General features: G+C 45.8%; 1 protein-coding gene and 1 long non-coding RNA gene across 6 annotated transcripts in view; one reads left to right on the forward strand and one right to left on the reverse strand.

Moving 5' to 3' along the window:
* The window catches only part of LOC309668375, a 485,025-nt gene that overhangs the window by 97,993 nt on the left and 374,856 nt on the right, over positions 1–12,176 (forward strand). The gene's annotated exons all lie outside the window — the stretch shown is intronic.
* The window catches only part of DENND2B (DENN domain containing 2B), a 151,340-nt gene that overhangs the window by 94,082 nt on the left and 45,082 nt on the right, over positions 1–12,176 (reverse strand). The gene's annotated exons all lie outside the window — the stretch shown is intronic.

The raw sequence follows: 12,176 nt of genomic DNA on the forward strand, positions 1-12,176 counted from the left end.
ACAGAGGGCACAAACCTTGACCAGGCTTTGTTGATGTAATGGGGTTAGTGACCCAAGAGGTTCTAAAGTGTAGACATGAAATTCTAAGTGAATGAAGAAGGCACACCAGTTAACATCTGGCCCTCTCACCCTCACTTGAATCTCAGCTGCTAAGCCTGTTAAGCAGTGGTTCCTAACCTCCAGCAGCAGCAGCAGCAACTTAGAAACCTGTTGAAAATGCAAATTCTCAGGCCCCACTTCAGACCTACTGAACTAGAAACAAGATCTCCAGGTGAGTTGGGGGCAGCTCACGTCTGAACACCACTGCTCTAAGGCCCTAGAGGGCTCTGTCATCTGGAGCACAGACCCTCCCTCCCCACCATCCAGACTTCCCTTACAGTCTGCTTTAAATGAATTTTGGGGAACTGGAATATTACCTCTCTAGTTACACCCAGTAAGACAGACAAGTTTCTTCCCACTCCAATTCTGTCTTCCACATGGTCTCATAGGTTTCTTTTCTACCAACTAAATCCAGTTGTGTTCCTTTCCTCCTTTCAGAAGAACAACGATTCCCCAATTCCTGGAGGGTTCGAACACTTCAAGTTCTGACCTCCACCAATCTTTTCGGCCTCCCGCTAGCTCATCTGTGTGTCGCTGCTCACGGTAGGTGCGGGCTCAGTGAAGAGGTGCTGGAGATAAAAGCATTCTCTCAAGGAGTCTTTCCTAACCACAGAGCTCTTCCTTCAGAAGCAAAGTAGTTACTAACACAGACAGGGATAGGGGAAACAGGAAAGCAGAATCCCATTACTTAAAAAAGAAATTCCTCTGTGTGTCAGGAATCCATGTTAAATCTGAAATTCAATCTCACCCTGCTCTGCCCTTCACAAACTATTCCATCTAGCCGGTAAACCAGGCTGAACACAGATCTCATGAACACCAAGGACTGAAAGTTTATAAACACCCTATACATTTTCATTTCAGAATCCTCACCCTTGATTTATAGAGTCCAAACAGGATCAGTCCCTTGAAAAAGAAGTATCTACCAATAGAAACTAGTCAATGTTCAATTCCCAGCAAGTGAAAGTTATGGCCTAACAAATTTCTTTCCTCAAACACTGCCAACAAACTTGAAGACTCTAAAAGAGACCTGTGAACTAGAAAATCAGAGTTTACTTACAAATGCTATTTTACTGACAAATTACTTAAATTTTCCAAAACCAAATTCCATCTTCTTACTACAAAATAGGGGGGGATCATAATAGGACATCTAATGAGCTACTTGTGGAGTATTGATCAGAAAGATCACTCTTCCTACCCAGGTAAAGAGAGGTGATTCAGGCTGTTTCCAAGTCTTGTCACACACCCCACCCTCCCCAGGTTTTGATATGCACTGGTAGTCTCAATATTTAACCTGGTACTCCTTTCAGAAAAAGATGGAAAAAAAAACAAAAAAAAAACCTCACTCAACCCCACAAACATCCAAAATCTATCTTAGCTTCCAATGGACAGAAAGGAGAACATGACAGTAAACAACACTTAACAATTCAGGAAAAAAATGCTCATTAACTATTTTGGATAACTAAGAGGAGGTGGCATCAATCAGAGTGGGGATATAGAAAGAGCACATCCTTTGGAAACATACAGACTTAGATTTGGATTTTAAGCAAGTTAGCCAGTCTGAGTTCCTCAGCTGTAGACAGCAGAATATCAACAAATTCGTTCATGGATTGTTGTGAGAATTTGCTAAAATGATGCAAGTGAAAACACCTAGTAAAACACAACGTCTAGAATAGAGTAAGCATTCATTCTACTAATGATATACCACAAATCTAAAATCTACAGAAATTTTTAAAACACATATTGCTTGATCCCAAGAATTATGCAGAATTGAATTATATTTATTCAGCTTCCTTTAGCTAATCATTTATGTGTCTATCCCCACTCCAGATCCCTTGTATTTCCCCATATTTTGACACCTTATCCCTAGTTGTGCCACACCTAGAATATAGACCCCACATACTGGTTTTCCAAACTCCTTACCATGGCCAAAAGGCTCTACCTGAACTAGCCTCTACCATCTTATACCCCCCTACATCTACCTGTTCCCTATATTCTAACAATGATGACTTTCTGTTCTCTCAACATGCCAAGCTCTTTCCTACCTCAGGGGCTTTGCCTTGCTGTTCCCTCTTCCAGGAATGTACTTTCCCCAAATCTTCATATTCACAGCTTCTTCTCATCCTTGAACTTGCAGCTCAAATGTCATCTTCTCAGAGAGGTCTCCTCTAACTTCTCTTTTGAAAATAGCTATCAAGTTCCTGTTTCTCGGGCTTCCCTGGTGCCACAGTGGTTAAGAATCCACCTACCAACGCAGGGGACATGGGTTCAAACCCTGGTCCAGGAAGATTCCACATGCCGCGGAGCAACTAAGCCCGTGCACCACAACTACTGAGCCTGCGCTCTAGAGCCTGCGAGTTACAACTACTGAACCCACATGCCACAACTGCTGGAGCCCGTGCTCCGCAACAAGAGAAGCCACTGCAAGGAGAAGCCCGCACACCGCAACGAAGAGCAGCCCCTGCTCGCCGCAACTAGAGAAAGCCTGCGTGCAGCAACAAAGACCCAATGCAGCCAAAAATAAATACACAAAATAAATAAATAAATAAATAATTTTTTTTTAAGTTCCTGTGTCTCTCTCTTTTACATCACCATTATTTCCTTCATAGCTCATATCACTATCTTTATCTCATTTATTGATTTGTTTGCTTTTTTACTTACCGCCCCCCCATGACACAAGGACTTTGCTGTGTTAGTTACCTCTACATCCCCAGCATAGAGAACTGTGCCTAGAACAGGATGGATACTCAATAAAGATGTGCTGAATGAATGAATAAATAAAAAGTTTCTAAACAAGAGAGGCAGAGTTGGACACCCTCCCTGCCCCCCAGTGGGATCTCAAGGAAAGAATGTAAATTAAGAGAAAGGGCTGGGGAGAAATAAACCCTTAGGGAACACAAATGGATAGTCATCCCAACTCCCCCACTGACAGTAACTGCTATCAGGGGCCAGGACAATGTCGTAAGTGTTGCAATCTCCACAGCTTTCTTTTTCTCCCCAATAACTTTTCTTATTGTGGTAAAATACACGTAACTCCATGGTTTTCTCCTTTAGTTTCTACAGCTTCCCAGGGCTCAACTTCTTCCAGCAAAGCTATGGAGACATGTGACCTTGGGTATTTTTCAGATGAAAAGGAGTCTGGATACCATTGCTTTTGAAACCCACCTGGGTTTACCAAACAGATGTGGGTTTTGAGATTTAAAAAAAAAAAAAAAAAAGCTTTTCTACTTCCATTTAATGAGATTTAAATACAACAAAATTTTCCAGTTGTTCCTCATTGTTTTCTTTTTAATTTGACCCCTGCCACTTCCCTTTGGGCACTTACTCAGCGTTAAGAAAACCCACCGCCCTTCTTACCACCAGCATCCTCACAGCTGGCTCTCCCAGCACAGTTGAGCAGTAACCCAATCCTGAGCAGCAGTGATGACTCACAACCCAGAGAGACCGGGTCCCACAGAGGACAGCGCTGCCCACTCCATTTCAAAAACAGCAATTTATCTGGCATTTCCATTTATGTTGGAACCCAAAGGGGTGAGTAAATCTGGGGGTTAGAGGGGGGCAAAGAAAATAAACTTCAGTGCTCTCTTTCCTTTCTAGATTCCTAAGCCTCAGTTCCCTGAGTTAGTGAAGTCACAGACTGCAAACCAAGGTCACTGACATTGCCAAGTTCAACTCAGCTATCCCAGGTATTTTCCTTTCACATTCAAATACCACACTTCTTTATAGGTGCCAGGGTCAGTCAGGTTCTTTAATTTCCTTTCCCTATTTGCATCCATTTGCCAAGTGACAAAGTATAGGTACACATGGGTCTGACCTTCTTATTCTTAGATCCCTACAAATGAGTACAAGGCCCCACGTGTGGTTTCTACACACTGTGGTCTTCACTTCTTTTAATCACTCCTTCAGAACACACGATAGGTCAAAAATTGCTAATAAACTAAATGAGGGAGGGGAGTCTGGCATAACTCTGTGCCAAGAAAACTTACCTCCAGTAAGGAGTGTGAGGCATAGTGTTGGTAGCTGAAAGTACCATCAAGGTTGAGCGTCTCCTGATTGTACAGGGAGCTACTGTAGAGACTGAGCTCCCGCCTCTGGGAGCCTACAGAAGCAAAACTGTGGAAGAAATAAAATGTTTGACCCTAATCCACAGAGTTTGGTCTTCTAAAGCAAAAGGAACCTTAAATCATAAACAGGCTCACTCAAAGGGAAAATCTGTGAAGCACCTACTCCCAGGAACTCCCCATTCTGCCCTAGGCCAGCCTGGGTTCAGCAGGCCCATAAATTGGCACTGTTGATATGACCTTCCCAGACTCTAGCTCAACAAGAGATAACAACAAAGCTGAGAGCTTTGGTAGCACTCAAAGGAGATTTGAGGGACTTAAAACATGCTGCTAAATATGGCAGCAGAAGTTCCTGTTTCTTGCAGTTGAACAAGGAAATCTCTTTATAATTACACTTGTAGATAAGATGCACCAAGCTACTCGGTACTACTCTTTCTTGTGAGGAACAGATTAGCACCTCCTCGTCCCAATCCACCGCTCCTCCTCGGAGACTGGTCTCAGTGTTCACTGTCGGGGGCAGGTCTCACCTGGGGCTGGGGAAGCAACATGTCTCCTGGAAGATAAAGTGCCAGGAGCTTCTTACACAGCTCACTGTCTTAGCCACAACCATTTGCCTGGGGATAGTCACCACTCTTCATTCCCTAGCTCTCTCTGCCCCTGAATTTACACTCTCCCTCAGCCCACTTCCCTTCTTGCTCTTTTGCCCAGGGCTCTGCCACAGAACATGCATTACTCATCAGAGAGGGTCCTTTCAACCTAGATGCTCCTTTGTTCAGCCAGATTCCCCCTCTGGTTTACATAATTCTTTACAAAAACAAGGTACAAGAGCTATGACCTCTGTACTGACAGGGGACACTTACTACTGCCCTGCCGATACTAGATATCTGTCCAAGACATGGAGGAAGGGGGTAGCGCCTCACATTTCTCAGCAGAACAAACTGGACAGACAGACTAGCCCCTCAGAAACAAACTCTACTTGGCTTACAAGGGAATAATAAATATAACTATAATGGCTCACATTGCATGAAGTGCTAGATATGAGGTGCTATACTCAGCACTTGACATTTAGGCCTCACCACGACCCTATGAAATAGTACTATTACCACCTCCATTCTATAGAAGAGGGACTGGGGCATGGGAGGCTAAGTACCTTACCCAAGGCGACAGAGCTGGGACGTGGCAGAGCCAGAATGTGAACCCCGACAGCCCGACCAGGCTCTAGACATCACTCTTTCATTGGACGGCTCTTCCCTTAACACACAGGTTTGTCTCTGAGCACAACAGGCTCACTCCAGACTCTAAGGAGAGAGGGTCTGTCAAAAAACACTGCCAGTTTTCTCCACTGAGAGAAGGAAACAGTGTTGGCCGTATTTATTCACAGAGCTGGTCTAAGTCTTTACAGCAGAACAAATGAGTACTCCAAACATGTGTTGACCAAAATTTTTCCAGAGGCACTAAGTGAAACCACCACCTCCTTTCTTACTGACCTGGGAGACCTTCTAGCTTACTAAGGGCTAGAGCCTCTTTGCAAGTTGTTGCAACCAAGCCCTATGCAGCTGAGAACAAGTTCCCAGTCTCCAAGTTATACGAACCAAGGCAAAATGCTTCCTAGAATCCAGCTGATGGGGTTAAAAAAAAAAAGTTACCCAAATACGTTTTTAAGCATAAACTATAAGTATGTTGGTCAGTTTGAGGAAATAAAATGTATCAAATATTTTACTTAGCTTCATAGGACTTTAGGGAAATCTAGTTGGAAAGATAAGATAATGCATATCAAGAGTCAAGTCAGAATGTCAACGAAAACACTCAATCCAAACCTTCCACTTCCTGGAAGAGGAAACTGAAGCCTAGAGAAGCCAAGTTACTTCCCCAAGGTCACCCAGCAAGTCATAGCTAGAGCCAGGACTAAAGCTCAGATCTGCTTACTACCTGGCCAGGGCTCTTTCTACTCCTGTATGCGGGCAAAGAAGTTCATAGGAGGGAGAGATCTCTAACAGCAGCAGCAGCTAGCATTTATTGAGAGCATATGTGTGCCAGAAACTAAGCTAAGTGCTTTATGTAAATTATCTCATCTAACCCCTGCAACAGATCTTTAAGATGGGTAATATTACTCCCAATTTACAGATAAAGACACTAAGGTTTACAAAGGTTAACTCCAGAGGTCCACAGATAGTAAGAGGAAGCTCCAGACTATGAACCTCCAGAGCTGGCTGCGAAACCTATGTTCTAAGCTGGGTCTTGAAGGATACAGGATAGAATTCATGGAAGCAGAGGTGAGGAGTGCTAGGGTAGCCAGTGTCCAGAGCACTGAGAGCAGCTTGGGAAGGGCCTCCAATGCTGCGTTAAGGAGGACCTCAAGGTCCTACCTGGGCCAGCCTGTAGGAAAGGGGCAAGCAAGAAGCAGTTCTAGACTCCCACGACTGTGAAGGGTAAGCATCCTACAAGAGGGTAAAGCTGAGCCTATGAAGCTGGGTTGAGAAGGACCACGTCAGAAACTCTCCTGGGTTCTTGAAAGATGAATAAAGTACAAAGTATACACTCCTTCTAAAAGAAGAATATGATTTGACTTTCCTAGCATAGTAACCCCAACCTGATTAAGAGATGCCAGCCTTACTCTCTTCCAAGAGCTGCTCTAAGTTGATAATAATAATGGAAAGCACTGAACATTTACTGTGTGCCAGGCACTGGGCTGAGAGCTTTACGTGTATCATTTCATTCAATCCTCACCACAACTGTAACAAGCTAAGAGTTATTATTATATCCATTTTACAGATGCCTCACAGAAAACTGGGGCTCAGAGAGATTAGATAAATTACCCAAGGTCACACAGCTAGTAAACAGTAATGTCAGATTCTAAACCTATGTTTATATGACCCCTGAGTTCCAGCCCTTAATCACCTCACTACACTGCATGTAAGATTCTCTCATTATGTGCAAATAGTTCCATCAGAGCTGCTCTAAGGCAGCACCATACACTCACTGAATATCTAATAGTCACTGAGAGTTGAACACACACATTACAGGTTGACTCACTTAAAAGCAATCTATAAAACTCAGTTGTCAGAACTCCGTAAGGGAGCCTGTGTTCCAAGACATGAATGAACATACCAAAATCAGTTCCTCAAACAAAGCTAAAGAGTTCTAGAAACTAGCTGACTTTATAGTTTTCCTTCCAATTTTCCCATTTCCCTTTTCCCATTCCCCACCCCTGCACACACACCCCATGGTCTGACGCTCTCAGAGAAGCCTAGGACACCGTCCTCCTATTTCCAGTCCTTTAGTCGGCTCTCTCCCATTACTCAAACAGTGCTTCAAATCAGAGTCTAAGAGTTGGACCCTCTTCCTTTTTCCCAGTCTAAAGCATGAGATGGCCATTAACCCTACCATCAAAACCTAAAACTTCAGTAGGTCTGTGTTTCTTCTCAGTCACACGGACAGAGGCTCACACTGGGGAGGAAATAACTATACTACAACAAGTAATACTATATATATATATATATGGGATAAATCCCACACTTGATACTTTTTTAGATCCTCCCCAGCTCTTGGCCCAGACCCTCTGTATTCACTGACTAAATGGGTAAACAGACCAAGAGAACATATGGGCACCAGAGATGTCTCTGAGCCCAAAGAGCAAATGAACAGGGGTGCTGACCCCAGTGCCAGCCGCCCCCACCCACTCCTGCCCTCCCAGTGCTTGTTAGGACCTACACGACACTGTCTCCTTGAGCCCCTGGGGGTGGGCCGGCATTCTGCTATATCACGAAGGCCTCCTAGGTCAGCCCAGGTACACCCTCTATCACCCTTCCTGTCCCTGAGAACTACCCTCTCCTCAATCTCCTTCCCAGGGCCTCTCTCCTGTTCCTTCTAGTAATCTTTCTACTGCTTCAGATCTTGTCTCCCATAACCCTATGTTTATCTCATTTTTCCCAGGTTCAAATAGTCCTTCATCCACTGTGACGCTTCCTATTAGCCAATCTCCAGCTCACATACAAATCCCTTCAGTGACAAGTCACACAGAAAAAGAGTCTGGATCTTTGAGAAACAGGTGGTTTCATGACAAACTCTTAGGAACACGTCAGCTTTGGTTAAGAAGGCTTCATATCCTGATTGCATATAATTCACCCTTTATAGAGACAGTGCAATCGAAGATTCAGGCAGTTTTCAGAGAAGAGTACCGTGATCATTTCAACAGCCCCTCAACAGCAGTATACCTGAGCCAAAAAAAATGAGAAGGGATCTTTGGAGAAATCCTTCAATAAGGTAGTCTAGACTCATTCAGCATCCTCCTCTCCCCTCATCACACACATACACACACGCAGGCCAGTTTTCTAGGGCCCATGGCTAGAAACAGAGACCCTGGATTTTTCCTATAAGACAGTATCACGTGGCATGTTCTCCTCAGATGGATGCACCCAGCATTTCACCCCACCCACCTCCTGGGACAGGTGCACAGAGCACCTCCTCCCCAGCATAAAAGAGACGCACAGTCTCCCTCCCCACCCCCAGAAGAAGCCACTCACTCATGCAAGTTTTCCCACAGAAAGAGAAATCTCTGCAGACCATGCCAGGTGGTCTTTTTTTTTTTTTCTTTCAAGCCCTCCTGGCCCCTTCTCCACTTTCGCATGGCTCCTGCGAGGCCCCCTCCCCGCAGCCTGCTCTCCCTGCTCTCTGGAGGGACAGAAGGAAGACAAGTCAAAGCCCTGCAGGGCTGCTGCCCGGCCTCCCCCCCGCTCCACACACGTTCCCTTTGCTTGGCTGCCTCAGCAAACTCTCTTGGGCCCAACATGAGAAATCAGGAGTCTCCAGGGCAGTGACAGATAATAGCTAAGAGAAGCAACAGGATGACATGCTCTCAGCCTCTCAGTCCTGCCAGCCTGCAGGGAGGTGCTTTGGACGGCCCAGGACTCGGACCCTCTACCTCCCTCAGGTTCCTATCTCCCTGAAGTAGTCCTTAGAATCGGGTTAGGTGGGGACAGGGCGCAGCCTCTCTTAGTCCCGGGCCAGCAGTGTGGCCGTGATATCTGGAGTTGGGGTGCCCGTCCAAATGGTACGCCCAAGCCCTGCATTCCAGGGACAGGGGCAGAGCCAGCAGAACTGAGGACGGCCTTGGCCTGTCCTCCAAAGTATTTCAGAATTTCAACTTCCCTGGGTGACTGATTATTCTAATTTTACAGAGGGAAGGAGCCCAGGGGGAGAAAGTGCAGTAAAAGGAGTAAAGGAAGGGGGAGAGAGGGAGTAAGAACAGGAATGTTACTTTTTCACCCTTAAGGAACATGGAGGGATCCGATTTGTGACTCAGCTCTGGGAAACTGGGCTGACAAGGAGTGGGGAACAGCTGCAGCCCCAAGCTAAGCTGTGGACAGCTTCCCCTCAGGCTGGAGAGGATGCTGTGACAAGATTCACCTGGAAAAAAAGGCTCCGCTATTAAAAAAAAAAAAAAAAATCTGTCTGTTCAGGGGCTTCTTCCAAGGCACTACTCCAGGGCCTGGCTGGCAGGTGTGCCCTTGCCCTACAACAAAAGCTGCGGCTGCAGATGGGGTGCCAGCCCCTCCCTGTGTTCCCACGTAGTATGCCAGGAGCCTCCCGGGGTCTCTGAGGACAGAGCTGGGACGCCCTTGCCCAGAGGCTCCACTCCCCTGCTATTCTGTTCTTTGCACAGTCCCAGGGCATATCGAGTATCTCTGCCCTTGGAATTCCCACTTCCTTGTTTCTTTCTTATTTCCCTCTAAGCTGTAGCCACAGGTTCCTAAAAGAGCTGCCCAGCCCCCAAGGACCTTTCAGAGCAATAACGCTTCCTGCCAGTTAGAACCCTGCCTTTCAAACCCAAAATGTAGGAGAAAGGCCTCCCTGCTCACTCGAAACAGTTTCCCCAGCAGAACCTAACAGGATGAGGGAACCAGCCCTGGCAACCAGTAGCCTCTCTTCCAGCTTCTAAAATCTATGACTCCGTAAGCGCCAGGCAGCTGTGGGGAAAAGCAAAGGGTCTCTTGGAATCCCTCTCCTCTATACTAAAACATGTGAGTCAGGTGACCCAAGGAGAGCTTCATCTCTGAAGGATCATTTATGGCTCAAAGTCTACACAGTGAACATCACTAAACTTCCCAACCCAAAGAAAGCACTATTTGTTTCTTTTCACATCTTGAAGAAGTTTTAAAAGGATTTTCTCATTTTTATTTATAAATGCAAAAGAGAAGAAGGGACTTTAAAAATGGGAAAACCAGAACAAAGAGCAAAGTGACTTTCCAGAAGAGAGAGGGACCATCCTTCAAGTGTCAATTCATAACATCTTACAATATATAGGACTTGACTTGTTTAAAACTACTTTCATGGAAATTATTTCATTTGCTCCCCCCAACAGTCCTATGAAGGAGCTATTATCATTATCTGCATCTCACAGCCAATAAATCTGAAGGTCGTAGAGGTTGAGGGCCTTGCCCGTGGCTACCTTTATGGTAAGTAGCAGAACCTGGCCATGGTTCAAGTCTCCTAAACCCAAATCCATTATTCATTCTGCTGCACCAAAAGAAAGATCACCTGCTAGCCCTCTTCACACGTGCAGGGGCCATAAAATTGGAGGAGCTGCCCAAACACAACCACACAAGTAGAGGAGAACTGAGATCCTGGATGTGAGTTGCCCACCGAAGGGCCCACTGACTCAGAGAGGCCTCCTCCTCACATCCCCCAACCTGAGTCCCAGCCAACAGCGCCATGCCACATCCCCCTAGTTAACCGAGGTGTCAACCAAGCAGAGGAGCCCTGGAGTGCAGTGAAAGGAGGCATCACTTTAGAAGCGGCCCGCCTGAGGTCCAGGGCCATGGAGTTCACCCTTATGGAGCCTCGGGCCACAACAGTGATGCACACATGTCCACATTCAGGGAGCCCGCTTGGGGACATGGCCAGTGCTTTCATTGGCAAGCTGACCCGAAGTTAATCAGAAGGCCCCCCTCATTGTTTGCCAGAGTACAAAAGACATTCTGTTCAGAAAGTTCAAGAAGAAAAACCAAAGAGACAGGACGGCAGCTGTTCCCTCATCCCACAGAGAAACCAAAGGCATCCACCAAGTTTCCTGAGGCCCAGTAGTAAGTTTAAGATATAACATGGCTGAAGCGGAAGCACATCCTGACGGTTCTCCACGGCAGGGAGTGTCCACTGCGTTAACCCTCCTGATAAGATCACTGACAGCCTTAGCTACCTCATCACCTATGAAAGTGCCTTTCTGGAACAGTCTCTTCTCCTAGGCCACAATGAGTTCACCACACACTAGTCCTCTAGGTCAGAACAAGTTTCACCAAAACATAGGACAAACAGTGTAGAAGGGGCGTGCGGCATGGACACTTCATGCCCTGAGATTTGGTTAAAATATTAACCAAGGAATCCATTCAGCACAACCACAGCACTTCATGTCTCCTCAGGTAACCTAGCTCTTAGCAGCAGCTCACTCTGAGATATCTGGATAAGAAAGCTCTTTGCAGGTCCCTCAGCCCCCAGACACCACCTGCCTCCACCCCATGTATTTTCTTAGGAAAGCCTGTGATGGACTTTATTAATGAAGGAGGACAGCTTGCTTCTTACCAAGCTACCTGGGGGCCAGAGAGAGAGACCGACCCCGGTTCAGATATCCCTAGGACAGTCCCTCTGTCCTAATAACTACTCCAGAGAGACTTGGAGCTCACCACAGGCTCCCAGTTGAGTTAATTAGCTTTTTTTTTTTTTTTTTTCATTAGGTCAGACATAGCAGCACCAAGAGACAAAACAGACAGTGTTCACTAGAACAAACCAAGCCACTCAAAAGACACCGGAGTTTCCATGTAAGAACTACAAACACAATGCTGGAGTGACGATAACTCATTTTTTCTACATAAAAGACTCTTCCTGTAAAATATCCTGAGCCTTTGTGCTAAATAAAAGTAAGATGATGATTCCTATAGTGAAGTCTAAACACCTCAGGTTCAGTAAGAGTGAGATCAGCTAGATCTGCAAAGTCAAGAAAATTGGCTGTTTCCCTCCTCCTTAAGC

Source organism: Balaenoptera physalus (genome assembly GCF_965194825.1).
Source record: "Balaenoptera physalus genome assembly, chromosome: 10".
Lineage (NCBI taxonomy): Eukaryota > Metazoa > Chordata > Mammalia > Artiodactyla > Balaenopteridae > Balaenoptera > Balaenoptera physalus.